This window comes from Neopsephotus bourkii, unplaced genomic scaffold, assembly GCF_033783945.1.
Source record: "Neopsephotus bourkii isolate Nb327-2 ecotype Australia unplaced genomic scaffold, CSIRO-AGI_Nbou_v1 NB_359, whole genome shotgun sequence".
NCBI lineage: Eukaryota > Metazoa > Chordata > Aves > Psittaciformes > Psittacidae > Neopsephotus > Neopsephotus bourkii.
In genome coordinates, this window is record NW_026900865.1 from 1,824,653 (window position 1) to 1,850,900 (window position 26,248).

The 26,248-nt window shown below is 41.5% G+C and overlaps 1 protein-coding gene across 6 annotated transcripts in view; it reads left to right on the top strand.

The window, feature by feature from the left end:
- TAFA2 (TAFA chemokine like family member 2) overlaps window positions 1-26,248 on the top strand; it is a 203,070-nt gene that overhangs the window by 10,210 nt on the left and 166,612 nt on the right. Inside the window, exon 1 of one of the 6 annotated variants that reach the window (XM_061348534.1) lies at window positions 5,811-5,902. The exons of the other annotated variants lie outside the window; for them this stretch is intronic. The gene's annotated coding sequence lies outside the window, so the exon portion shown is untranslated. Of the gene's footprint in view, window positions 1-5,810; window positions 5,903-26,248 lie in introns of those variants that run through there. 6 annotated transcript variants of the gene reach the window in all.

A 26,248-nucleotide genomic window follows, 5' to 3' on the forward strand; every position in this document is an offset into this window, starting at 1 on the left:
ACTTCTATTCTCATCTTACTCCCAGTTGCTCATGACCTAACTTTTTCTCCTCTAGCTCTCCTTGCACTTCCTCTTCTCTTCACCGTTCACCTCATCTGCATTGGTGTCATATGATCTTTCCAAATGTCAAGTAAATGTAGACTGCAGTCAGCATTACCAAATTGCTTTCCTGCCAAAAAAGTCTCTTTTCATGTGCCATGACCCATCATCTCACAGCTAGCTGCAAGTCATTCTGATTCCCAAATTTACAATATATTTTCTATTTAATGAGCGATTAAACATTATGCACTTTTTAACTTCATCTTTTCTGACTAACTGCATTCCTCCTGATAATTGTAACTTTAGAAAGAAACAATTAATTTGAAACCAATTCTGCAACAAAAGTGACATTATTTAGATAGCATTCCTCCGGATCCGTGCTCTAGGGATTATCTTATTGGAATACATTTATATTTGGAAACTCCTTGAGACCATTATGTCAGTCCAATAGCCACTATGTTGTCATCAATAATATAGACAAGACTACTGAATATGCTATTTTAATAAAACACAAAATGGAAGTAGATTTTTGATGGATGAACAGTTATTTTTGCTTCAACTAACTAAAATCAAATAATTTTATGCTCTTTCTCCAACCCAGGAGAAAGATTTGGGTAAATATAAGTACAAGCACAAGTAAAATTTCCTATGTATTGCATAGATGTGGACATTTTACCTTTGGTATGTTATTCTTATGTATTCTTTCAATAATGGTATTATTCAGTTTGTTAGAATAAGTCTTCAAATTTAGTAGTCATCTGATAAAAAGTTTCTAAGAATTGCAGATGACTCAGTAAGTATGAGTTCAACCTTTGTTGCCCTCAGGTTCCATTACATCTTTGTATTTACTAAAGCCTATAAGATCTAGTAGTTCAGGTTATATAATCCTGGGTTTCTGGTTAATTATACCTAGTTAATGGATATAAATTCATTTATTTATTGTCATTCTGCCAATACCTTAGCTTATGGTAAATCCCAGTATCTTTTCCATGAACTCTAATACTTTCATTTTTCTTCTGCTACTTAAGAGTTCCACTTTAGCAAAACACAGAAATGATTGAGAGAATGAAACTTTGTCCATGACCCTGCCACAGCAGTAGATAGAAATGTACATTAAATAATCTTAATCTTTCAGGTTTGAGCCTAATGTTCAAGCTGAAGTTAAAGTCTCTGTTTCTTAGGACTTCCTTCATTCATTGCATATTGGAGCTCATGCCTAGTTCTTACAGTTACTTTGTGGGAACGATGTTGAAAATGTTCCTTTCACTGAATCAGTAGATGTTAAAAGTTGATTGAAAATGAGTGCAATATGCCTCTGATTGAAAAATGTGTTGGGGGCTTTGGAGCTACATAGAATCCTCATCACCTTCATAGCTGAGTGGTGTGATGTGTATCCTCTGCTCTGTTGGATACTGTGAGTTCGCAGCTTAACTGTGCCTTACCTGCCTTTGCATCCCCTTTTGAGTAAATAGCTGAGTATAAAGATGAGTGAGTAGTTGAGCAGATAAGCATTCACTAGTAAGAAATATTTTATTTCAGCTGACAGAATTAGGCCTGTCACGTTACTATGCCAAGAAATCAGAACAAATCACAACTGAACTAAAACAGTGCTGAACCAAAAAACTTCCAGCTTCAGGAGAAATGAGGGGAGAAATGAATTTAAGGTGATTCAAAGCCAGATTTTAAATGCAAAATACTTTTTATCTCCCCAAATTTCCTACCCATTATGTAAAGAGATGAAAGTTTATGTATACCCAATCCTAACTAAACTTTTCTATTTTACTGGAAAAAGAAAGAAGCTATGATTGAATGCTATGTCCACAGCTACTCTGAGTTGCATATTTTAGTCTCTCTGTGTCTTTTTTTCAGTGTCTTAACTCAAGCAGTTGTTGATAATTCATTGCCTCCTTCCCGGAGAGATGCGTTATAACTGCCTGTTTCTTTTAAACTCTGTCTTGTCCAGAAGATCTGTTTAACTTTTGCCTAGCATGTGGAGATAACATATTTTTGGTTAGTGGCCAGACTGTTGTGACTTTAAGCTGTTATCGCTCCACAAATATATTTATTCTTTTTATTTACAACTAGTATTTCCACTTGCTTATAAGATACATTTATGTCCCAATAACTATTGTGAAAAAGTTACAAACTGATTGTATACGAATATCTATGTGGCAGACAGAAATGTATCAGTCTGCATTACCAAGAGAAACCAAGAGAGAAACGTGCAATATTTTGCTATATATACTGTATATAATAGGTCCCTGGTTCAGCAGTGGGTTGTGGAGCTCAGATCGTAGCGATGAGAGATCGTAAAGATTTAAAGGTACATCTTTCTTCATGTTACTACTTTTCATATTGTTTGTTGGTTAGTTAATATTTTCTCAGTTGGCCTTTGCCAAAGGATGAGTCAGGCCTTCCATACTGATTTCAGGTATTCGATTACAGGTAATTTGGATTTTGGAGGTAGAAGGGGTGTTGGAGTTCTGCACATAATGATTTGTTGGCTCCCACAATTTGAATATTTCTAGTAAAAATTACTATTTGAAAATCCTTGTTCTCTTTAGACTCTCCTTTTCCTTCATGTCAGGAGAATTCTTGAACTTAATCCACTGTCCATGAAATAAGAAGTCTGTTATTGGAGCCCACTGGAAAAGGAAATAGCATAACGGACAAGCAATTTCTCTGGTTTGTTTTTTATCAGCTGAGGTTCTCCAGTGACTATGTTCCCAATAAAGACATTTAGCTTCTATTCAGTAGTTCTCTTTTGTGAGGGAGTGCAGAAGTTGCCAGTGTTTCTCATGACAGTGTTACAGGAGGACTTACATAACACTAATTCGTGCAGGCATTGAACAGTCATTCCTATTTTGGAGGAAGGAAACTGTACCTGGCCCCTGCCTTCTGTTCTATTTTTGTGTTCTTCTCACATTTGTTAAAGACATTTCATTACTGTTTTCCATAAATGTCCAACCGTATATTGGAGAAAGGCATCTCTGCCTATGCCTTTCCGTGGAACGCTGGTTTGTAAGGCCTTTTCATTCTTAACTATTGTAAATGCTTTCTAACTGAAGAAAACAAAAACAGAAGAGGAGAATGTCCACAAAACACATTATTTGAAAAACGAAACCAAATCTATAGTTTCATTAGATTTTTCCACTGCTTTTTTCCCTTTTAAGATGATGATTGAGTGAAATAATGTCTTAGATTAGTAACTACACAGTAACAATTAAGAATTTCTATATACTTGTATTCTTCTGCAATAATTTATAGTGGCAATTTTCCATGACAGTTTTAATTTACCAGTTAAATTTCAAATGAGCTTGTCATGATTCCTGATTTAGATCTATTTTTTCCCTTTTTTGTCGTTTGAGTGTACTTCCTCCTACCTTGAATAGTTTCGAGCCCCTGTCTCTTTGACCATAGTGATAATTTTGCCATTCCGTAGTACACACTGACCTTCACACCAAGCTTCCTTGGCAGGTCTAACTGATTTTGCTACCAGATGGAATAAAAAAAAGTCTGCATTTATGTTTATTATTAAGAATCGAATATAGCAAAGTATAAAATGGATTTCAAAACAAGGGTTGTCCTTTCTATCTTACTCTTCAGTTTATCTCTTCCATTCTGAAGCCTAGGTTGGTTTGGCTTCTGCAGTTTCTCAACTGTGTGTCTAACAGTATCTATTTGAGAGGAATCTAAAGGACTTGAGCAACAGACACCACAAACACGACAGAGATTCAGCTAATTTTGCAACTGCTAGGAGTCCTGTCATTAATGTTGGTTATTAAAATAGCATCACATTCTGTCGTGATTAATTCCATATGTTCAGTTTCTTTGCTAGCCTTCAGACAAGCTTTCAGGCTGAGTACTGCATACCTGCTTTTTAATTTCACTCAGAGGTGATGGAGTTTAAAACTTGCTCGGATGGCCTAGATCTGTCAGAGAAAAGAGAGTCAAGCCCTTCACATGACCATTGCAGATACTCTGAAATTCACTCTGTATATCTCATATAATAAAAACTACTTGGGTGGCTGATTTTGATTGAAAAGGTGAAGGTGAAGCCATCTTTCAGTATTTTTAACACTAATAAAACTAGTAGTTGGAATCTACCTCTTTTCTGATATTAGCAATTCTGGAAAGTGGAAACCAGCTACAATTGTGTTTTACCACCATCTTGTGTTACTGGGTTGGCCTGAATACCTTTTTCCAGCAATTAAATTCTGTGATTTGGAATGATACAGCTAGGTGTAGCAGTATCTCATAGGTCTCATAGTATTATGTTTCTTTACCTGTTCGCAAGCATAGTAGTAATTTTCATTTTACTGAAGCTATTCTTTTTAATCTTGAAGCCTCTGCTTAAGAATGTATTAAGTCCCCTGGTATTTGGAAAAGTATAAAGTGGTGCATTATCAAATAAAATTCCTGAGCCAGTACACAAAATCTGAAAAGAACACCTTAGACATCTCTCTTTCTCAAAAATAAAACCAAAACACCCCAAAACAACCAAAAAAACCCACCACAAAACACAAGCTACACAGGATTAAAAGTAAATATGCCTTTAGTTGCGACTCATTTTGTTGTTAGATAATAAACCTATGTAGAGCTACAATGTTCTATTTTACAAACTCCTTCTTCAGATACTTTAAAAGATGTGCAAAGGGTAAAACATTTTGTGTGTCAACTTGTTGCTTCTATGTGAAGTCTGTAAAAAAATCCATTGCTGCTTGGTTTTTGGTGTTAGGAATTCAGCCATAGCCTACCAAAAAGGAGAGAAGAGGCGGGATTCAGTTTGAGACTGACACCTAAAATAGGTATCCAGTTGTATCTATCTACGTCTGAAAAAGCTGCTTTAGCTTCATAGTAGAGGGAGATCCATGGTAGGGTTCAGGTGCGTAACATAGTTTAAAACACCCTGGAGTATCTTGTCTAGCCTACAAGTGCTATAATATTTGATATGAATCAGATACAAGATGCCTTGCATCATACCTGCTAATCCCTTCCCTTGGGCATCTCAGATGGCTCTAGATGGTTATGGTTGGGCATCTGAATCCAGTCCCTTATCCATAGATCTGTAGAGTGATTCTGCTTGCTCTAAAACAGGTACCTACTTTGGGTCAGCTGAACTGCACTTCATGTCACACCAAGTGGGTCACATTGAATAGGTTGCCTTAGAGGTCTATTTTACCTATCTGTAGTGAGCATTTGAAATGTGTCAAAGTATCTGAGATACTTGGATGGGGTTTATAGCACTGTATCAGATCTATGACATGTCAGACATCACGTTTAGTCAAAGGAACTAAATACTTGTATTTCAATTCCTAAATTTAGATGTCTGAATTTCAAAAAATATCAGTATCTATGTTACTGATAGCTACTGACTGAATAGGAATAATAGCATCACATACAACAATTATGAACTAATTAACCTTGGAGGAAATTTCTACTGGAAGTTTTATTTTCATCTCTTTTTTTTTGTCTGTCACTTAGTGATGTAGTCTAATGCAAATCCTAATGTGTGAAAAAATACCTCTATTCCAAATTGAAAGGCTGGATCTTCAGCTGAGGACTGAGAAAATTGCACAAGTTATGAGCCTAGTGGCCAGACTGGGTAAACTAAATTTAATGTTTCCAATAATTCTAAGAGAAATAAATAATCAGAGACTAGCTTTTTAAAGATAGGTCTGGAAAGGGTGATTTCAGCTTTCTTTCTAAATCATTAAGAGCATGACGTTGATTGCATTTTATTTCACAGGTCAACTTCTGTTGCTGAGAGTATCATCTAGAAGGGTAGTTAACTTCAGAATAAACATTTATTGGAATGTGGTGTAATTGAGGAAAACAAGAGGAAGAGTTTCCACGTGGATGAGTAAGCATAAACTGAACATGTGTAGAAACCTGTTTATGGAGTTTCAGAGAAACCAAATGCCCAGTCCTGAAAAAGGCATGTTCTGTATTATTTTTGTGACAGTGGCACTTAACATAATCAGTCAGGAGTCAGGTGCTGAACAAAGATAAAGGAAAAGATTTCTCTGTCCTTTATTTTGGTTCACTTTCAAGACTGACCCGTGCTAGAGAATCTTTCAGTCCTTAGTCCTTACTGCAGCTGCCTCATAAGGTCTACAGCTGTAAGTCGGTATGTTGTCCTAGCTGGGGTGGTCCACGTGCCTCGACCTGTGAGGAGTGGGAAATACACAAGTTCTAACATCGTGGAAAATACACAATTTCTAACATCTGCTAGTGTTTTCTCAAAATAAACCATGAGAATTTTATAAAGATTTCCTTGTGATTTTGATTTTCCCATAAGCCACTTGACTGTGATTCATTAAGTTTATTTAGTTTTGTCTCTTTGTAAAATATAAGTCTACTGACATCAGTCTCCAACTTGTACTCATTAGAACTGGATAGAATCAATTGACAGAACTGACACCCCCCCCCCCCCCAAAGAAAAGAAAACAAAACAGTTCACCTTCATTTGTCTAATGGGAGTAAGTAATATAAAAAGTGCATCTGCTTTACTACTTTCTAGATTATTAAACTCTTTACTCCAGAATTAGAGAGAATCTTAAACATAGGAAGTAGTTTTGCTTATAATTTATGTGGTGAAGCAATTCTTAGTGTAGACAGCAACACTTGAAGTCACTAGGTAAAAAAATGCTTAGACCCTAATCCTGACATTATTAGGCAATGTACCCTCCCTCCTCATCCCATATCCCACTTTTTTTCTTTCCCAGAATTCCTTTCTTCACTCCTCACTATCAGTAAAATGTTTTACTTTGCTGAAGCTTTTCAAGACTCTTTACTATTTCTAGACTATGGAAAACCTGCCTTGATTCCTCTAATACCAGTATTTGATAAGCTCTTGTTGCAGGACACTTGTATTAACAGAACATCAATATCTGACTAATTAGAGTTGAAACATCCAGAGTACCGAATAATGCAGTTTCCTAACTTTCTAATTAATTGCAAAACACATGAGAAGGTTAATTATGGTTGCAAAGATCCTAAGTACCATTTCATGGAGAGTTCTTTTAATTTTAATTGCAAGAAATGATGTAAATAGCAAAAAATGTAATATTTGAAATAAAAGTTTCTCATGCTACTTATAATACAGACATAAAATATTTCATGGCAGGTAAAATTGTAAGCTCCTGCAAGAATGTGAGGAATGAATAAATATTATCCTTCTAATGTATTTAGCTCTCCTCTTTTATAGGAAAAGAAAAAAAAAGTTTTATAATTTGTTTTTAAGTGCCTCTACAGTGAAAAAACCCACCAAAACATTTAAAAATTCTTAGAACATTACTCATGATAAGTTGCAATAACTGTTATCACAGGTTTCAAAACTAATGACCTAATCTGTCTTTAAATGTTAGAGTGGATAGATGGACTTAGATTGATGAGTACAGTTTAAAACCCTAGGGCCTGTCTATAATAGAACGAATTAACATCAGCAATTTGTACAGCTGAACTCGTGGTGAATGCTGTTTAGGTGAAAATGAATCAGGGCTGAACAAAGTTCATCCTTCATTCAAAGAGACCATTGCATATTGAACCGGGTTTTGACCAAGCCATGAGCCTGCATCTGCCTGTGCACCTGCGAGCTCTGCCCATGAGGATACCATCTATAAAGCAAGACGTCTAATGTTAGCAGCAAGGCTATGCCTCTGCTTTTTTTGCTGTTTGCTGAGTTCATACAAATTCTTTTCACAAAAACAAGAGCAAACAGCTGCCCAGCAGTACTTGTGCAGAGTGGAATATTTCTGCTGAACCTGTTTCACTCCAATCTCTATATCCCATAGATGAGATAAAAGTACTTGAAAGTTGTAGTGCCGCACGGCCTCTAAGCAGCAGTTCACATGCTGTACACAGGCATATGTACCTGATGTAAACAAGCACAGACTTTGAAAAAGAGTAGAAAATAAACCTTAATTATCTGCTTTCTGATGATTTATATGGTGGCTTTTGTAGGACCCATTAAATCGGGATGTATACATATTGTGTTTGTAGTGAATATCTGTCGAGTCATTAAGTTATTTCCCCATATTAAGCAGTTGCATTATTAACTTGGTTCACTGTTTGCATTAAATTTGAAGCATTAACCTTTGTAGCTTTTGTCAGGTTTTATTTCGTTTGCTATATAGATGTATTTATGATCAGCCCCCATTTTTATAATAAAAAGTAGAAAGGCAGAACTTTGGAAGTCCTTCTGAATTGTTTCACCTTTCATTTGCTTACAAGCTTTCCCAAATGAGTATACCAGCATTATTTTCTAGAAGAAATTTTGCTACTCTTAGCTCTTCAAGCAATGTAATTTCTTTTACATAGCAACATAGAAGACAGCATCAGAAAAACCTCTCAGTAGAATCTTGACTTTCATCCTACTTCCACTCTAAGTGTGTAGACCAGGAAGTCTGCTTCCTAGGGAGATCACTTGATTTTTTTTAGTGTCCAGCTGACCTGCTGGAGTGGGCTCCATCAGCTGTACTGCTTAGTACTAATAGGAATGAAACTTCAACATGAGGAGACAGCAGATTTTACCTCAAGTGGTGCAGATGTCTTTCTTGGAGCCAATAAACCCAACCTTCGCACGTGCTCAAAGCATTCTCAAAAGAGTTTTTCAGGTCTGGTTTTGACTGATGCATGCCTGTGAGATTTTATATCAGGGATAAGCAGTCCTTATGTGTTCCACTGACCTTAGCTGTAATCTGCAGTTCTGCAACTGAGAGTAGAAACTTTCCATAACCGCTAATTAAGGTCGCATATGTGAACTGTGAGACAGCCTGCATAACTTGCTGTCATTTGTGTATGTAAAAAGATTATGTGCATACAATACAGCCCATATGCTGGAAAAACAACTCTGTATTTTAATCAAATTCCCTAGTTAAATCAAATTTAAACTACTTGTTAATCTATCAGCCCTGAGGAGTCCTGACTTGGATCTGTATGAAACTCTTCTCTACACTAAACATTGCCAGGTCAAAAATTTGACAGAAATCTGGAGATCCAGCTTTCTTCAAAGGCAGTCAGGAAGTCCTGGAAAAAAGAGAAACCTTAATAAGGTTTGTATTCAAGTAGTCTATTCAAAGAAGCTAATCCCTATCTCCAAACAATCTTCACCTAAATAATGTTTTTGCGTACATTTAGTGTAATGATATCTGCAGTGGGTTTTATTTCCAAAGATTTCTTCAAGACATTCCCAAGAGAAAATAGTTTGCTGATTGCAACTAGCATGTTGCATCTTGAATTTATCCCCTTTCTCTTACATTTAATTGAAAATTTTGACTTCAAACCAAATGTGATTTAGAACATTTTTAGGTCTCGATCACCGAACAAGCGGTTGTAGGAACTGCATCTTCATTGCACAGAGGATGAGTTGGCATTTCTAGTTCAGATTATTTAGTTCAGTTGTCATAGCTATTGTGCAGTACAAGTGACAAGAAGGAGTTTCACCTTTGTCCTTTAGGTAGAAGGCTTAGTTAGCCAGGAGATGCTGTTGTACAAGCTATGAGGTTAGAATCACTGTGGACTTTGGATGCTTGGGAGATGCTTGTTGTAGCCCTAAGATAAAAAGGCTCTTTAGTGCAAGAATTGATATTCAGTGTATTTTTAGTTGAGGCATTCATTGTTTCAAACTGTAGTGAAACAACCTCAAAGCAATGATCAGATTACCTAATCAAAACAGAATTTGAACAGAATTTTTCTGATCTAGGCAAAGCTATCAGGACAGCTGCATGCTATTTTGGGGACCAAATCTGAATTTTCTTGCAGGTGCTTTTGATTGTTTCATAAATATGCCTAAGCTTGAGCTGCAGGCAGAAGAACTTCAGCTGATCAAATTTGCGAGTTTTCCTGTAGTTCAGGACTAACAGACTTTGGTCCTTCACAGGTGTTGAATTTTGCAGTTCTACAGAGGAATGCTTTTATGACATTGCCTGTAATAATTGAAAATACTGTATTTCCCCATCATAGTTTGGAAAGCAATCTTCAAAACTGTGGAAAATGAGAGTTTAAATAGCTGTGCAGTTATCTATGATGACCTGGACAATTTTTATTGACCTGTTTTAATCTTAAAGGAAAAAGTATTTCCTTTATTTCCTTTTATAAATCTTATCTTGCTTACCCATTCTCTTTGATTTCATGATATTGCTGTATTATTGATGCTTCTATATATAGGAAATTAACCATCCTCTGTCAGGGATATATACTGTGGGTCTCATGCCAGGTGTTCAGTGGAGCATTACTGAGCCCTAGTGATCACTTACTCAAATTGGAGCACCTCATACTGTAGGAAGACTGGTAAATCAGGCTTCCTTTTTATGACAGGTCTGGGCTGAAAGTACTGTTTTCCAGCCCTTCAATTTGTAAGACTGAAATTTCTCCAGAAACAGTACCGAGAATTTGGGTAGGATACTTGTTCTTTGACATGGGACCTGTAAAAGAAGAAGGAAAACATACTCCATGGGAGACAGCATCCAGCATCTGGGAGCTGCTTGGGGGCAGCAAACTCTCAGAAAAAGTCCCTGATGCTCTGAATAAACACGAACATTGATGAGCACTCCAGTGCAGTATGCAACACTTGTGCTTTGTCTGAAGCCAAGTAAGTGCTTTCAGAATCCTTACTTAGTCTACTAAAATTACCCACTTCAGTTATAATGTGTCCTTCAAAGGGCTTATGGAGAGACAATGTTCATGAGATGGTAGTTCTGTGGAGAAAGGTCATCCTCATACAATCAGAAAATGTTTGATAGTAAACATAGGGGCCAAGTAATTGAACCTGTGCAACTTGAAAGGAGTGATAGATAGAGAAATGTGACAACATGTTAAAAATAAATAAACAAACCCCACACTGTTTTCCAGTTCTGAGCCCAAAATCTATTTTTAGAATAAAATCTGCCCTCAGTGGTTAATTTGAAATAGAAAATAAAACTTTAAGGATGCCGTTCTTTCTTTTAAGGACCTTTCCCGGTTCATGCATCTCAGCATAATGTTGTATACAGTGTAAATATGTTTAAGTATTTTAGGAACAAGAAGCAGGATCTTAAGTTCCGGAAGGAGCTAAAAACTGAAGTGAAACTTTTGGCTGCCCTTCAAGAACTTCAGATCCACAAAATCTTAGATCAATGAGCCTAGCTCATCTAGACACTTCTCAAAGAAAGCGTTGTGTGTACGAATCTGTGGCCTAGGCATAGATGTTTTCTGCACTGTGCCTGTGAAAAATGGATCAAATACTAGATTTCATAATCTGCTTTCTTTGATTGCCTGGAACAGAAGACTGTTCATAAAAAAAATCGTTTTGCTTCTGTTTTCAAAATAAATTTGCTGTGATTCTGGGGAGTTAATTTAAATTGATATTTTTGGCAATGTCCTTGAAGAAAAAGTAATATATAGCTTTTTTTCTTTGTTTGGATATTTTGAGGATACTTTCAGGTGTAGCTAATGGTTAGATTTTTTTCTTGCCTATTGAAATCTGTGGCTCACCTGCTTTGATTGTTACAGGTGGGGAAAGGAGTCGGCTTCTCTTTTGCATGCTCTTGGGATATTTATTTACAATTCAGCATCTATCCAAAATTGTAATTTGGGGTGTGGGGAAGTGATTTCCAAAGTGGTGGGTGATATTTGTTTGTGAAGCCAAACAGACGTCAGAGTCCTTTTTACTGTCACAGTGAGAACTCACTGAGAGCTGTTGCAAGGGCAGTATGACAGAAGCAACTCTGGCACTGTAAGTGCTAGTGATTGTGTCCAGATTTAGCTAGCTACTTCCTGGAATGCGGATACCCAGGGTTAGGGTAATGGTTTGAAATTGCCAGTGCCAGCAGCTGGAAAGAGCACAAGAAGGTTAAAAAGAGTTGTGAGGGAGCAGAGGGAGCAAGAAGGCTACAGAGACCAGCACATCAGTAGCTTTTTCTTGGAAGTACAATTCAGAGTCAATGAAATTTATTAATAAAAGATCTGCAAAAAGTGGCAGAAGACCCAGGTTCTGTTTGCAGTGATTTGACTCCTGAACGTATAAATATGTGTGACTTGTTTTGACATGTGAAAGGGAATTAGTCTGAGGTCATAACTAGCTATAGGATTTGTTCTGAATTGGATGTGCGGAAGCTGAGGTGTGTGTGGCTGTTCCCTTCTCCCTCCCATAGACCACTCAAACCAGTGTTTCGCTGCTTTGCTCGCTCCCCATGAAGAGTTGACCTTGTTCTGGCTGGCCTTGTACTTTCTCATTTCTTTGTCTGTCTTAAAGCCAGCAGGCTCTCTCTATGGAAATTCACAGCTAGGACCCTTTCAGCAGATGTCTTACATGACTTCAGCAGCTCTTTTCCACTGCCCTTCTGTGGCATCATTAGACTTTTACCCTCACATTACAAAGTGAAAGCTGGGTTAGTCAACTTTCTTGCAATGTGTAGCATTTTGAAGGCTATTTATAGTTGGACTTCAGAGCATATGGAGTGAGCATAGCCAGAATATTTATGACCTTCAGATCACTGCCCTTTCTTCACTCAACCCCCAGATTTACGTAAGACATTGTAGCCTTTTATTTTTGAACCAGGATCTGTCCTGGTCCATACTGTAGTTATACAAGAAGGTTTTCTCCTGGAAACTACAGATGAGTTAGGCAGTTTTTGGTAGTGTAACTTCATAGAAGTTTTCACAGAGTTTATAACAAGATTAAAACTGAGAGAAGGGCATTGTTCATTTGGTGTGTATGCAAAACTGAAGCTGGGCTTGGTAGATGGTATTGCCTGAAAGATGCACTGGGAAGTCAAATAATAGTATTGTCAAGGGGATGCAGCAAACAATGTTTCTATCTCTACCAGCTTTGGTGAGAACATTTAACAGTATGTACTTGCTACAATTCCTTATCGCAGGACAATTCTTGCTGCTTTAGCAAAAATCAGACTCAGTTTGCACCAAACCGGGTGCCGAGACCTCTTTTAGAACACTCTGCCTGTGCCACTGAGTAAGCAGAATTTTTCCTGGCTGTTCAGCCTCCAAGAAAGGCTGGGAAACTTACCCTGTAATGTCACAGGGAAAACAGTGGTCTCAGCAAACCTTTCTACCTTTTATAGCTCAGATTTTAAACCTGTGCTTTGGGGCAACTTGTGCAATTCTGAAAGACCTCAGACCTATGCTTGAACACTCAGGATTCAAAATCTCTGTCAAGGGCTTTTTAAATGTTCTGCTTGCAGAAGTGGCAGGACTTTGAGATCTTTGTACAAATACGAAGCTGGGACAATTGCATTTAAGCCTGTGTTTCATTTAAAATAAAAATTTCTTTTAAGACCTCTTAAAGTTAATAGGAATTTTGACAAAGCTCCATGTTCCAGACTGAGTATTTGCTCTCTGCTGGGAAAAAAAGCCTTTGTAAATAGACATGAAACCTAACTGTATAGTATTCTACTGGTTATGTTTTTTTTGATGAGTGTATGATTTTGATGGGCATTTTGAGTGTCTCATCCATCATTCACTAGAAGGTATCTGGGTGGTGGAATGATCTATATTCAGGGCTTCTTAAGAGATCTTCTTTCCCCTGTGTAGGGACGTTTTCTTGAAAGTATCTTTTAAAGATTGCTCATCCTAGGTAAATGCTAGATTTCTCTGACCGAGATTCCCAGTGAAAGTTACAAGTGAAAAAAGCCACTTACTGCTACCAGAGAGTATCAACTTTACTTCATTTTCATACTTTCAAAATTGTCATTATTCTGGTAATGAACTGAATAAAACCTTTTTCCTCTAAAACCAGAAATCTGTTTGGGACTTCAGCATGGTTTTTTTGAGATAACAGGTGTGGTGACTGAGCTGGCCTTTGATACTGGAGGTTACTTTGGTTCAGCTTCACTTTATGTGGTCATTCTGGAATGGAAGGCTGTTTGTGTAAGATTGTCAAAAGGGCATTGAGGAAGGACTTCTTCATTTCCCTGGTTAGTTCCTTGCCATCTGTCTGCAGTGTCGTGACCATCTCTGGTTAATTATTCCTTCAGGCTCACAACAGATTCTGTACCTTCCAACACGATGCCCTGTGGAGGTTATGGTTTTCTTCAGGCACTCGACAGAGCATGTTCTTTTAGCTGGGGATCTCACTCAGGCTCCAGTAATTGAAAATCATGTCATGACTCCTAGGTATTTGTCTCATATGCTTAACAATGTGGGTTTTAGGGAATACATTGCAACATGCTTCCAGGATCAATTAGGGTTTTTTTAGCGCTTATCATGACAGATTTGGTGTTATGTTTAAAGGTGATGCTATTGACTTTTGTTTATCACATCTTGCATCTTAACTTCCTGAGAAACTAATAAAACAACAAGCACAGTAGATTGCAAACTTTCAGTCCAAGTAAGGTGATAGATACTGTGACCTACACTTTCTTCACATAACAAAACTAGAGAACAAGAATATTAATTACAAAGATGGAAACCTCAGTGGTCCATCGGGAAGAGTCCTGTAATATTCTTGAGATCAGCATGAATATGACAGGCAAGTGGCATATGTAATTCACAGTGTTTGGAGGGGTCAGGTTTTGTATTCAACTGTCTTCCATACGGGACTGATCAGCCGGGGATCAGGAAATTTTCCAAGTGCGGTAGGTTGGACAGAGTGCTGAAAGAGAAAGAATGAACTCCCAAAGTCCACGGAGGAAGGAGGTGAAAGGAGAGAACAATCAGGCTAGGTCTTGGAGGGAGATGGAGGTTCTTTGCATGATATGTCCATCATATTTGAAAGATCATGGCAGTCAGGTGAAGTTCCCGATGACTGGAAAAAAGGAAATATAACCCCCATTTTCAAGAAGGGGAAAATGGATGACCCGGGCAATTACAGACCAGTCAGTCTCACCTCTGTCCCTAGCAAAATCTTGGAGCAGTTTCTCCTGGAAGGCATGCTAAGGCACATGAAAAACAACAAGGCGCTTGGTGACAGCCAGCATTGCTTCACTAAGGGGAAATCCTGCCCGACCAATTTGGTGGCCTTCTATGATGGGGCTACAGAACTGATGGACAGCGGTAGAGCAGCTGATGTCATCTACCTGGACTTGTGCAAAGCGTTCAACACTGTCCCACATGACATTCTTGTCTCTAAATTGGAGAGACATCAATTTGATGGATGGGCCACTTGGTGGATAAAGACCTGGCTGGATGGCTGCACCCAAAGAGTTGTGGTCAATGGCTCAATGTCCGGCTGGAGACCAGTAACGAGTGGTGTCCCTCAGGGATCAGTGTTGGGACCGGTCTTGTTCAACATCTTTGTTGCTGACATGGACAATGGGATTGAGTGCAGAGGAGGGCTACGAGGATGATCAGGGGACTGGAGCACCTCCCATATGAAGAGAGGCTGAGAAAGTTGGGGCTGTTCAGCCTGGAGAAGAGAAGGCTGCATGGAGACCTCATAGCAGCCTTCCAGTATCTGAAGGGGGCCTATAGGGATGCTGGGGATGGACTCTTCATTAGGGACTGTAGTGATAGGACAAGGGGTAATGGGTTAAAACTTAAACAGGGGAAGTTTAGATTGGATATAAGGAGGAAATTCTTTCCTGTTAGGGTAGCGAGGCACTGGAATGGGTTGCCCAGGGAAGTTGTGAATGCTCCATCCCTGGCAGTGTTCAAGACCAGGTTGGACAGAGCCTTGGGTGACCTGGTTTAGTGTGAGGTGTCCCTGCCCATGGTAGGGGGGTTGGAACTTGATGATTTTAAGGGGCTTTCCAACCCTACCTATTCCATGATTCTATGTTTCTGTATGTGGTTGAGCTGTAGAGCTGTTTGCTTCAGGATGTTGTGGACTCTTTAAAAGTTTACATGGCTTCAGAAATGGTCACTTCCTTGAAGAAAACTTCACCAAGTCTTGTTAAAAAGAACCATGCCCTCTCTGCCTGACAAATTAACTGAGATGCAAATTGATAGAGATTTGAATCATGTTCTGGGAAAATTATCCCTGTATGTTTAACCTGTTAAAAGATCTGTGTAAACATCTTACAGGGCTCCTGCTGATGATGGTTAGGTAGTATTTACTGGAAGAGATGTGCTTTCAGTCTGACCTTGCACAATTGCTCTCATGAGCAGACTGACTAGGTTTCAAGAATGAGAAACCTGTGAAGGCCTTTTGATAAGGAGAAGGACTTATGCCAGCTTTCTGTGGATTTAAGGTGAAAAGTCTTCAAAAAAGATGTGAATTGTGAATGATGCATTTATTTGATAAGAGAGGGAGGCAACACACCTTTAGCTTTTTATCTGGTAAGGATGACTCCTGATATGATTACAGGTTGCTTGGACCAAGTTCACTCCCCATAACATCTCAGTCCAGGATTTGGTACTATAGGAACCATTTCTTTAGAAGACCTTTGAGCTTGCTACTTGGAGGTTATTTTTCTTCCTAATTTATTTTGTTTCAGTAAGTGCAAATGTGAGGAATGATGTGGAGGCTTCATGGATAAAAAAGTCTTATAACTCTTTGTTGATGCTTCAGTTGTTGATTTTCTTTAGTAATAGAGCTAAATTTGAGTTATTTTAAAAGAACCATGCCAGGCATTTCTATTTAAAGATGGATTTTAAACACAATTTAAGATGCCCGTTTAAAATTACAAATCCTTGCTGTTTCTTCACTCTATATGTGATTCACATTATTTACAATTTCTTCAAGACTTCACATTAATCTATTTTTCAGGGTTCCATAACTGAGATTGAAACAAACTGAAATCAGAAAGTACCAGTGACAATGGTGGAATATACCTTCCACTCTAGACAGATGTCCCAACTGAGAAATACAAGGCAGAAACTGATTTTTTTAACAGAACGTTTAGGTTAATAAAATGTTATTAGTCTCAAAAAAGGTATCACAAGATTATGCTCAAGTTTCTGTCTTGGTCAATCAAAAGGGGATGGAACAAACTTTTCAAAATGTTAGCTTGCAGTGAGTGGGGTTTTAAAGTTTGGATTAAGTTTTAAGCTTTTTTCTTTTGAGATGCTTTTTTTTATACATTGCATATGGCTTGTCTAAATACAGATCTAAGAGTTCATTGTATCTAATGAGACTCAAAAGTAAGAATCTTTAAAGGCATGCGTCAGATGTTTATTGCTGGCTCTGGGATTTAGCCATGCAGCTCTTATGGAAACCTTCCAATGGACTTTGGAAATCAATACTGGAAGAGTGACCAGAGCATGCAGGTGTACCTATGTGCATTTCTTATTTATGCATACCATGACAATATTATTGCAGTGGAATGACTGTTTCCCATCTCAGCCTGACAACTGTGAGTTCCCTTCAGAGCTACATTAGGCTGAGATTTTTCTCCAGTCTTTTACCATTTTCTGTCATGGTTTCAGTTTGTCAAACACAAATTTACCAGTGAGGTTCCTATGTAGATGTCATCACAAGAGCACTACTTACATGTGACATTTTGCTAATCTTTTATGAGTCATTACACTTGTTTTGACTTTCTCTCTGTATAATCATTGCAGAAGAGAAAAATACTGATAAGTATAATGTTTGCCTCACCTCTTCTAAAGCCTTTACACCAGGCTTTCGAAGCGGGAATGATGGAAAAGATCAGTGAACAACAGTATGCAGTAATGTAGCACTGACATTTGGAGATTGTAATTTACACAGCATAACCTTTTTATTTTCCATATCCTGAAATATATTTTCACCTGATTTACAGGTTCAATGATGTTGTGAGGAGAGGCTGAAATGTGAAATGGGATGCAATCTGAGCAACAGATTTGGTTGAGGAAAAAAGGGGATCTTTTAAAACATAAAAATGTTCTTAGTTTTTGCAGCAAACATACATCTATTTATTTTCAGGAGTACACAATATTCTAATGTTATAGAAATGAAATTACTTGATTTTTACTTCGAAACAACATTTTTCTTTTGAAGTGTCCTTCATTCTGAAATAATTGAGTAACGTGACACCAAAGCTATCAAAAAATGCCATTTTGGCTGAAATGAAACTTATGAGTTTAAACACAATTTTAGTAGTTCTTTTTTGTTTGCTGAACAGAAAACTTTTTTGGTTTATTTTAATTTTTTTGGCCTATTTATCACCTCAGCTACCAAATTCAGTGTTTGTACAGATCAACTAAAGGATGCTGTTTGATACATTATGTGGGGCATTGCCATTTTCACAGTATCACAGTATCACAGTATCACAGTAGGTTAGAGATTGGAAGGGACCTCAAAAGATCATCTAGTCCAATCCCCCTGCCGGAGCAGGAACACCTAGATAAGGCTACACAGGAACGTGTCCAGGCGGGTCTTGAATGTCTCCAAAGAAGGAGATTCCACAACCTCCCTGGGCAGCCTGTTCCAGTGTTCCGTCACCCTCACTGAGAAGAAGTTTCTTCTCAGGTTTAAGTGAAACCTCTTGTGCTCCAATTTGTATCCATTACCCCTTGTCCTTTCATTGTTTGCCACTGAGAAGAGCCTGGCTCCATCCTCGTGACACTCCCCCTTTATATATTTATATACACTAATAAGGTCACCCCTCAATCTCCTCTTCTCCAAACTGTAGAGACCCAGCTCCCTCAGTCTTTCCTCATAAGGGAGATGCTCCACTCTCTTAATCATCTTAGTTGCCCTGCGCTAGACTCTCTCCAGCAGGTCCCTGTCCTTTTTAAACTGAGGGCCCCAGAACTGGACACAATATTCCAGATGAGGTCTCACCAGGGCAGAGTAGAGGGGAAGGAGGACCTCTCTCGACCTACTAACCACCCCCCTTCTAATACACCCCAGGATGCCATTGGCCTTCTTGGCCACAAGGGCACAGTGTCGGCTCATGGTCACCCTGTCGTCCACTAGGACCCGCAGGTCCCTCTCCCCTACACTGCTCTCTAACAGGTCGTTCCCCAGCCTATACTGGAACCTGGGGTTGTTCCTGCCCAGATGCAGGACTCTACACTTTCCCTTGTTATATTTCATCAAGTTATTCCCCGCCCAGCTCTCCAGCCTGTCCAGGTCCCTCTGGATGGCAGCACAGCCTTCCGGCATGTCGGCCACTCCTCCCAGCTTAGTGTCATCAGCAAACTTGCTGATAGTACACTCAATTCCCTCATCTAAATCGTTGATGAATATATTAAATAATACTGGTCCCAGTACCGACCCTTGAGGCACTCCACTAGATACAGGACTCCAGCTAGACTCCGCCCCATAGACTACAACTCTCTGGCTTCTCTCCTTCAGCCAGTTCACAGTCCACCTCACTACCCGATCATCCAGACCACACTTCCTCAATTTAGCCGCAAGGATGCTGTGGGAGACCGTGTCAAACGCTTTGCTGAAGTCGAGGTAGACCACATCCACCGCTCTGCCATCATCCATCCACTGTGTTATTTCCTCATAAAAGGCTATGAGATTGGTCAAGCACGACTTCCCCTTGGTGAAGCCATGTTGACTGCCCCTCATAACCCTCTTATCCTTGATATGCCTTAAGATGGCACCAAGTATAAGGTGTTCCATCACTTTCCCAGGAACGGAGGTGAGGCTAACCGGTCTATAGTTACCCGGGTCCTCCTTCTTGCCCTTTTTGAAGACAGGAGTGACATTTGCTTTCCTCCAGTCCTCAGGCACCTCTCCCGTTTCCCAAGACTTGGTAAAGATGATGGAGAGCGGTCTGGCAATGACCTCAGCCAGTTCCCTCAGCACCCGCGGGTGCATCCCATCTGGACCCATGGATTTATGGATATCCAGATTGCTCAACTGGTCTTTAACCCATTCCTCATCGACTAAGGCAGACCGCTCCGTTGACCTATCTTCATCCGGGGTCTCAGCGGTACAGGGCTCTTCAGGACTGCCTCCAGCAGAGTAGACAGAGACAAAGAAGTCATTCAGTAACTCTGCCATCTCTGTATCTTCAGTCACCAGGGCACCCGTCCCGTTCATCAGCGGGCCTACATTGCCTCTGGTGTTAGTTTTACCTGCCATGTATTTGAAAAAGCTCTTTCTGCTGTCCTTGACCCCTCTCGCCAGCTTTAATTCCAAGGAGGCCTTAGCCATCCTAGCAGCTTTCCTACATCCTCTAGCAGCAGCCTTATATTCTTCCCAAGTGGCCAGCCCTTCTTTCCATGACCTGTAAACTCTCCTCTTCCACTTGAGCATACCGAGCAATTCCCTATTTAACCACGCAGGTCTCCTGACCCTCTTCCTCGACTTCCTACGTGTCGGGATGCTCCGATCTTGAGCTTGGAAAAAGCAGTCCTTGAACGTCAACCAACTATCTTGGGCCCCTTTCCCTTCAAGCAGCCTAGCCCACTGTATTTCCCCTAGCAATCGCTTGAAGAGGCCAAAGTTTGCCCTGCTAAAGTCCAGGGTTGCGATTCTACTTGCTATTCTACTGACCCTACCACACAAGATCCTGAATTCTACCATCTCGTGGTCGCTGCAACCAAGGCAGCCCTCAACCTTCACTCCTTCAACCAGACCCTCCTTGTTAGTGAGGATGAGATCCAGCAGCGCACCTCTCCTGGTTGGCTCATCCACCATTTGCATGAGGAAGTTATCATCCATACACTGGAGGAACCTCCTGGACTGCGGCTGGGTTGCCGAGCAGTCCTTCCAGCAAACATCAGGGAAGTTAAAATCCCCCACGACGACCACGGCCTGTGACCGTGAGGCTGCTGTCAGCTGCCTGTAGAAGGCCTCGTCAACTTCCTCACCCTGATCCGGTGGCCTGTAACAGACCCCCACAACAGTATCGCCCCTGCCAGCCTGCCCCTTAATTCTCACCCACAGACTCTCAACTCGCTCATCATCTGTCCCCGGACAGAACTCAACGCATTGTAGCTGCTCTCGCACGTATAGAGCAACCCCACCACCCCGCCTGGCTGGCCTGTCTTTCCTGAAAAGGACATAGCCCTCCATGACTACATTCCAGTCATGTGAGCTGTCCCACCACGTCTCTGTAATTGCCACCAGATCATAATCTCCTGACTTAACACAGGTTTCCAGCTCCTCCTGCTTATTTCCCATGCTGCGCGCATTGGCGTACAGACATTTCAGGAAGCGAGCCGAGCACACCGATTTCATCCTAGGATTACAGGAGGCCTCCCAGTCTTCATCAATTCCGGAGCGCTGTCCCACTGAGACAAGCCCAGCTACAACCCCATCCCCCTTCAAATCTAGTTTAAAGCTCTCCAAATGAGCCCCGCTAATTCGTGCCCCAGCATCCTTTTACCTCTGTGCGATAAACCTTTCCCACATGCCAACGTCCAGGCCGGTGCCCTATAAAACCAGTCGTTATCAAAGAATCCAAAGCCCTGCCTGGAGCACCAGCCTTGAAGCCAATCGTTTATGGACTGCATTTTCTCATTCAGTCCCACATCATCAACAGAAGATGGAAGGAGCGAAGAGAAGATCACCTGAGCCCCAGAGTCTTTCACCATCCGCCCCAAGGCCCTGTAGTCTTTCTTCATCTCCCTCAGAGTGCGGGAAGCAAGTTCCCCTTCACCCGTCTGGAAGACCAGCAGCGGGTAGTAGTCTGTTGGGCGCACCAGGTTGGGGAGCACCCTGGTGATATCCCTGATCCGGGCTCCAGGCAGACTACACACTTCCCTATGATGAGGGTCAACTCTGCATATCGGGCCCTCTGTTCCTTTCAGAATGGAATCACCCACTACAATGACCCTTCTTTCTTTCTTACCAGAGGCAGTCTTGAGGTGCGAAGTCAACCGCTTTTTCCTATGTGGCCTTGTAGGCGGGCCTTGCACCACATCCTCACCTACCTCTCCTTCCAGATCCAGGGCCTCAAACCTATTACAGAGGGACACCTGGGGAAGCGGGGCAGGAAGGGAGGAGGGCTGCCCACGACGCCGAACCGGAACTCGCTTCCAACCCTCCTCATTTTTTCGGTCCCCTACCTCCGGGCGACAGCTACATGACAGGGGCTGTCTCAGTCCATCCCCCTCTGTCTGAGAGGGCAGGGGGTCCATCCTCTTTTGGGGGGTATCTCCCTGGAGCCGTTCCAACTGGTTAGCCAGGGAGTTACTCCACCAGTCGATCTCCCTTTCACACTCCCTGATGCTCCTCAGCCTCTCAACCTCCTCCTTAAGTTCAGCCACCAAGCTGAGCAAATCATCCACCTGCTCACACCTCACACAGGTGGAATGCTGTCCTCCCTCCCCCGGCAGCAGCAGGCTCTGGCACTCCCTGCATCCAGAGACCTGAACAGCCACAGTTAGGGCCGGGGTCTCTGTCTGAGTTGCTACAGCCCTCTTACTGCTAGCTCTCTTTCTGGAGGCGACCATACTGGTCAGCACAACGACCTACCTGTTCCTCCCTGCACCTGGTGGGCAGCGACGTGTTGCTGCCCTCTCAAAGGCTTTTTCAAGTCAAGGGGCAGGGGAGTGGTCGCCGTTCGCCGTGGGAACGCCCCCCGCCACGTCAGCCGCTCTTTCGCAAGGGCTGCTAGAACTTCGGGAATCCGGAAGTGTTGGCTAATGTGGGGAATCGCGGTGGCTCCGCTCTATCCGCTCTGATTTTCCTGATCTCGGTAGAAGCTCGCGGTCGCTGTAGCGTGCCGGCTGCGGCTCTAGCTAGGCTAGCTCCAAGCAGCTGACTGAGTGTGAGTAGCGAGTTACAGCCGAATTTAAATCTCCCGCCGTCACCGTGGGAACGCCCCCCGCCACGTCAGCCGCTCTTTCGCAAGGGCTGCTGGAACTTCGGGAATCCGGAAGTGTTGGCTAATGTGGGGAATCGCGGTGGCTCCGCTCTATCCCCTCTGATTTTCCTGATCTCGGTAGAAGATCGCGGTCGCTGTAGCGTGCCGGCTGCGGCTCTAGCTAGGCTAGCTCCAATCAGCTGACTGAGTGTGAGTAGCGAGTTACAGCCGAATTTAAATCTCCCGCCGTCACCGTGGCAACGCCCCCCGCCACGTCAGCCGCTCTTTCGCAAGGGCTGCTGGAACTTCGGAAATCCGGAAGTGTTGGCTAATGTGGGGAATCGCGGTGGCTCCGCTCTATCCCCTCTGATTTTCCTGATCTCGGTAGAAGATCGCGGTCGCTGTAGCGTGCCGGCTGCGGCTCTAGCTAGGCTAGCTCCAATCAGCTGACTGAGTGTGAGTAGCGAGTTACAGCCGAATTTAAATCTCCCGCCGTCACCGTGGCAACGCCCCCCGCCACGTCAGCCGCTCTTTCGCAAGGGCTGGAAGCTCGGGAGTCCGGAAGTGTTGGCTAATGTGGGGAATCGCGGTGGCTCCGCTCTATCCCCTCTGATTTTCCTGATCTCGGTCGAAGATCGCGGTCGCTGTAGCGTGCCGGCTGCGGCTCTAGCTAGGCTAGCTCCAATCAGCTGACTGAGTGTGAGTAGCGAGTTTTACAGCCGAATTTAAATCTCCCGCCGTCACCGTGGCAACGCCCGCCACGTCAGCCGCTCTTTCGCAAGGGCTGCTGGAACTTCGGGAGTCCGGAAGTGTTGGCTAATGTGGGGAATCGCGGTGGCTCCGCTCTATCCCCTCTGATTTTCCTGATCTCGGTAGAAGATCGCGGTCGCTGTAGCGTGCCGGCTGCGGCTCTAGCTAGGCTAGCTCCAATCAGCTGACTGACTTTTGTCTTATTTTGTGTAAATACAGTGGGGTTCTTTTGCCATGTATGTGAAAATCACATATAAGTCTGGTTTTTGTACTTGTAGGTGGTGATACAGTTGCTTGGGAACTAGCTTATATATCCTGGTTCTCTAGTTCTAAAAGAATTCTCTAGTTCTAATTACCAGCAGTCTCTTTTGACATCTGCTACTTTATTTATGGAGGAGGAGTGGTCAGAAGTGTCTCTTCCTTCCCAAAGAACTGTTCAGCAGGGTGAAAGAGAGAGGTTTAGGGGAACTTCTCTTGTTCTTCCTCTTCATTCACTCTGCAGATGGCCTTGTAATACGTAATACCTTGCAATTCACAATACAGCATTCCCGTCAACGTCCTGTTCAACAGTTATTAAAAATAAATATATGTCATGGCACTGTATCATGCTGCACGCCTATGATTAGTTAGTTAATCATCTTACCTCCTAAATTCTTCATAGTAAAGTTTGATGTGAGTTATTCAACCCTGCTATACAGTTTTCTGTTAAAAATACCAGGAATTCAAATAAGACCAGGTTACCCAGGTTATCTGTGTGTCCTGAGGGAACTGGCAGAGGGAGTGGCTAAGCCACTGTCCATCGTATTGGAGAAGTCATGGCAGTCTGGTGAAGTTCCCACTGGCTGGAAATGGGGAAAAGTAACCCCATTTTTAATAAAAAAAAGAAGACCCTGAGAACTGCAGACCACTCAGCCTTACCTTGATGCTTAGCAAGATTATGGAGCAAATCCCCCTGGAAACTGTGTGAGGGTACATGGAAAATGAGCAGGTTGGTGACAGCCAGCATGGTTGCACTATGGGCAAATTGTGCCTGACAAATTTGGTGACCTTCTGTGATGGCATAATACCACTGGTGGATAAGGGAAAAATGACTGATGTCATCTAACTGGACTTGAGCAAAGTGCTTGACACTGACCCACATGATGACATCCTTGTCTCTGAAATGGAGAGATGTGGATTTGATGAATGGACCACTAGATGGATTAGGAATTAGCTGGGTGATCACACTCAAAGACGTGTAGTCAGTGGCTCGATGTCCAAGTTGAAATCAGTGATGTGTGGCATTCCTTAGGGGTTTGTACTGGGACTGGCGCCGTTTAACATCTTTGTTGGTGAGATGGACACGACCTGAGTGCATCCTCAGCAAGTTTACCAATGACACTAAGCTGTGTGGTGTGGTTGACACACAGGAGGGAAGGAATGCCATCAGAGGGACTTTGACATGCTTAAGAGGTGGACTCATGCGAATCTCATGAATTTCAGCTAGGCCAATGCAAGATCATGCATCTGGGCTGAGGCAGTACCAAGCACAAATACAGGCTGGGCAGAGAATAAATCGAGAGCAGTGCTGGGAAGAAGGACCTGGGGAGACAAGAAGCTCATGACCCAGTAATGTGTGTCTGCAACCCAGAAAGCTAACTGTATCCGGGGCTTCATCAAGTAGGTGTGACCAGAGGTGAAAGGAAATGATTCTCCCCCTTGTCATGAGATCTCACCTGGAGTACTGCATCCAGCCCTGGGGCCCCCACTATAAGAAGAATGTAGACCTACTTGAGCAAGTCCACAGATGATCTTTAAGGTCCCTTCCAACCTTTCTATGATTCTATAAGTTCTGCAAATCTTATGAACAATACTTTTACACAGTAATATTTTTATCTGTGATCAAGAACAGACCCTATGAGATTCCACTAGAAAGAGCACTATTGGAGAAAATTTTTTTTTTGAGATCTTTCATTTAATCAGTTTTTAATCCATTTAAGATGTCCTGAATTGATTTTTTTGTAGTGCATTTTCATCAATATGTCCAGCAGTGCTGTGTCAAAGGCCTCATAGATGTCCAACTGTGGTATATCAACTGAATTTGAAAATATCCAGCTTCTGAGGATATATTTCTAATCTAGATGAAATTTAATTTGGAGTTATTTAATGAGATTGAATGTAATAAAATCTACTTTCTGACTGAGGGCTTGATAAAGTATCTCTAAATCACTTCCAAACAAACAAACATACTTCACCAGGGCAGCTTGTGAGCTCTGTAGCTGTATTTTATACCGATGTAGTAGGGAGCCTGCAGACTTTTTACTTTTCTATGTGTGTTGCCTCAGCCTAACTCACTCCACCTTAATATGAAATAGCAACGTGTACTGAAAAACTGTTGTTTTTGGTGAGTGGCATGCTAATTTTAAACGTGGCTGTGGGCGGGAGTATGTAGTGTGATGTGCATCCGCTAACCTGTATGGAATCTAATCTGCCTCTTTTAGCAAGTGTCTCCCCTAAGATTACTTTGAGCCTGGAGGATTTTATGGCAGACTCTTAAATTTTCTGGTTTATCGACATTCCTTGGCTTTAAGCTGAGCTACCACTAATTATGGGCTGCTCTTCTTGTATTCTGTTTACAGAGAAAATGATCGGGGAGCACTTATAAATTATGCTTCTTTTATAATGCTAAGAGCTTCCTGTACAATTATTTTCAAACATGCACAAGAGTGTGTTTGTGAACAGATTTAGAAGAGGCTTCCGCTCAGATACTTATATTTATTAAATGACAGAATGAGATGCATCTGTAAAGTGGGAAAAAAGCAGATATATTGCTCTGCATGTTATTCGAGCTGACAGAAGAATCACTGAAGAGACAAAATCTGTCACATCTTATGTGAATTTAGAGTGAT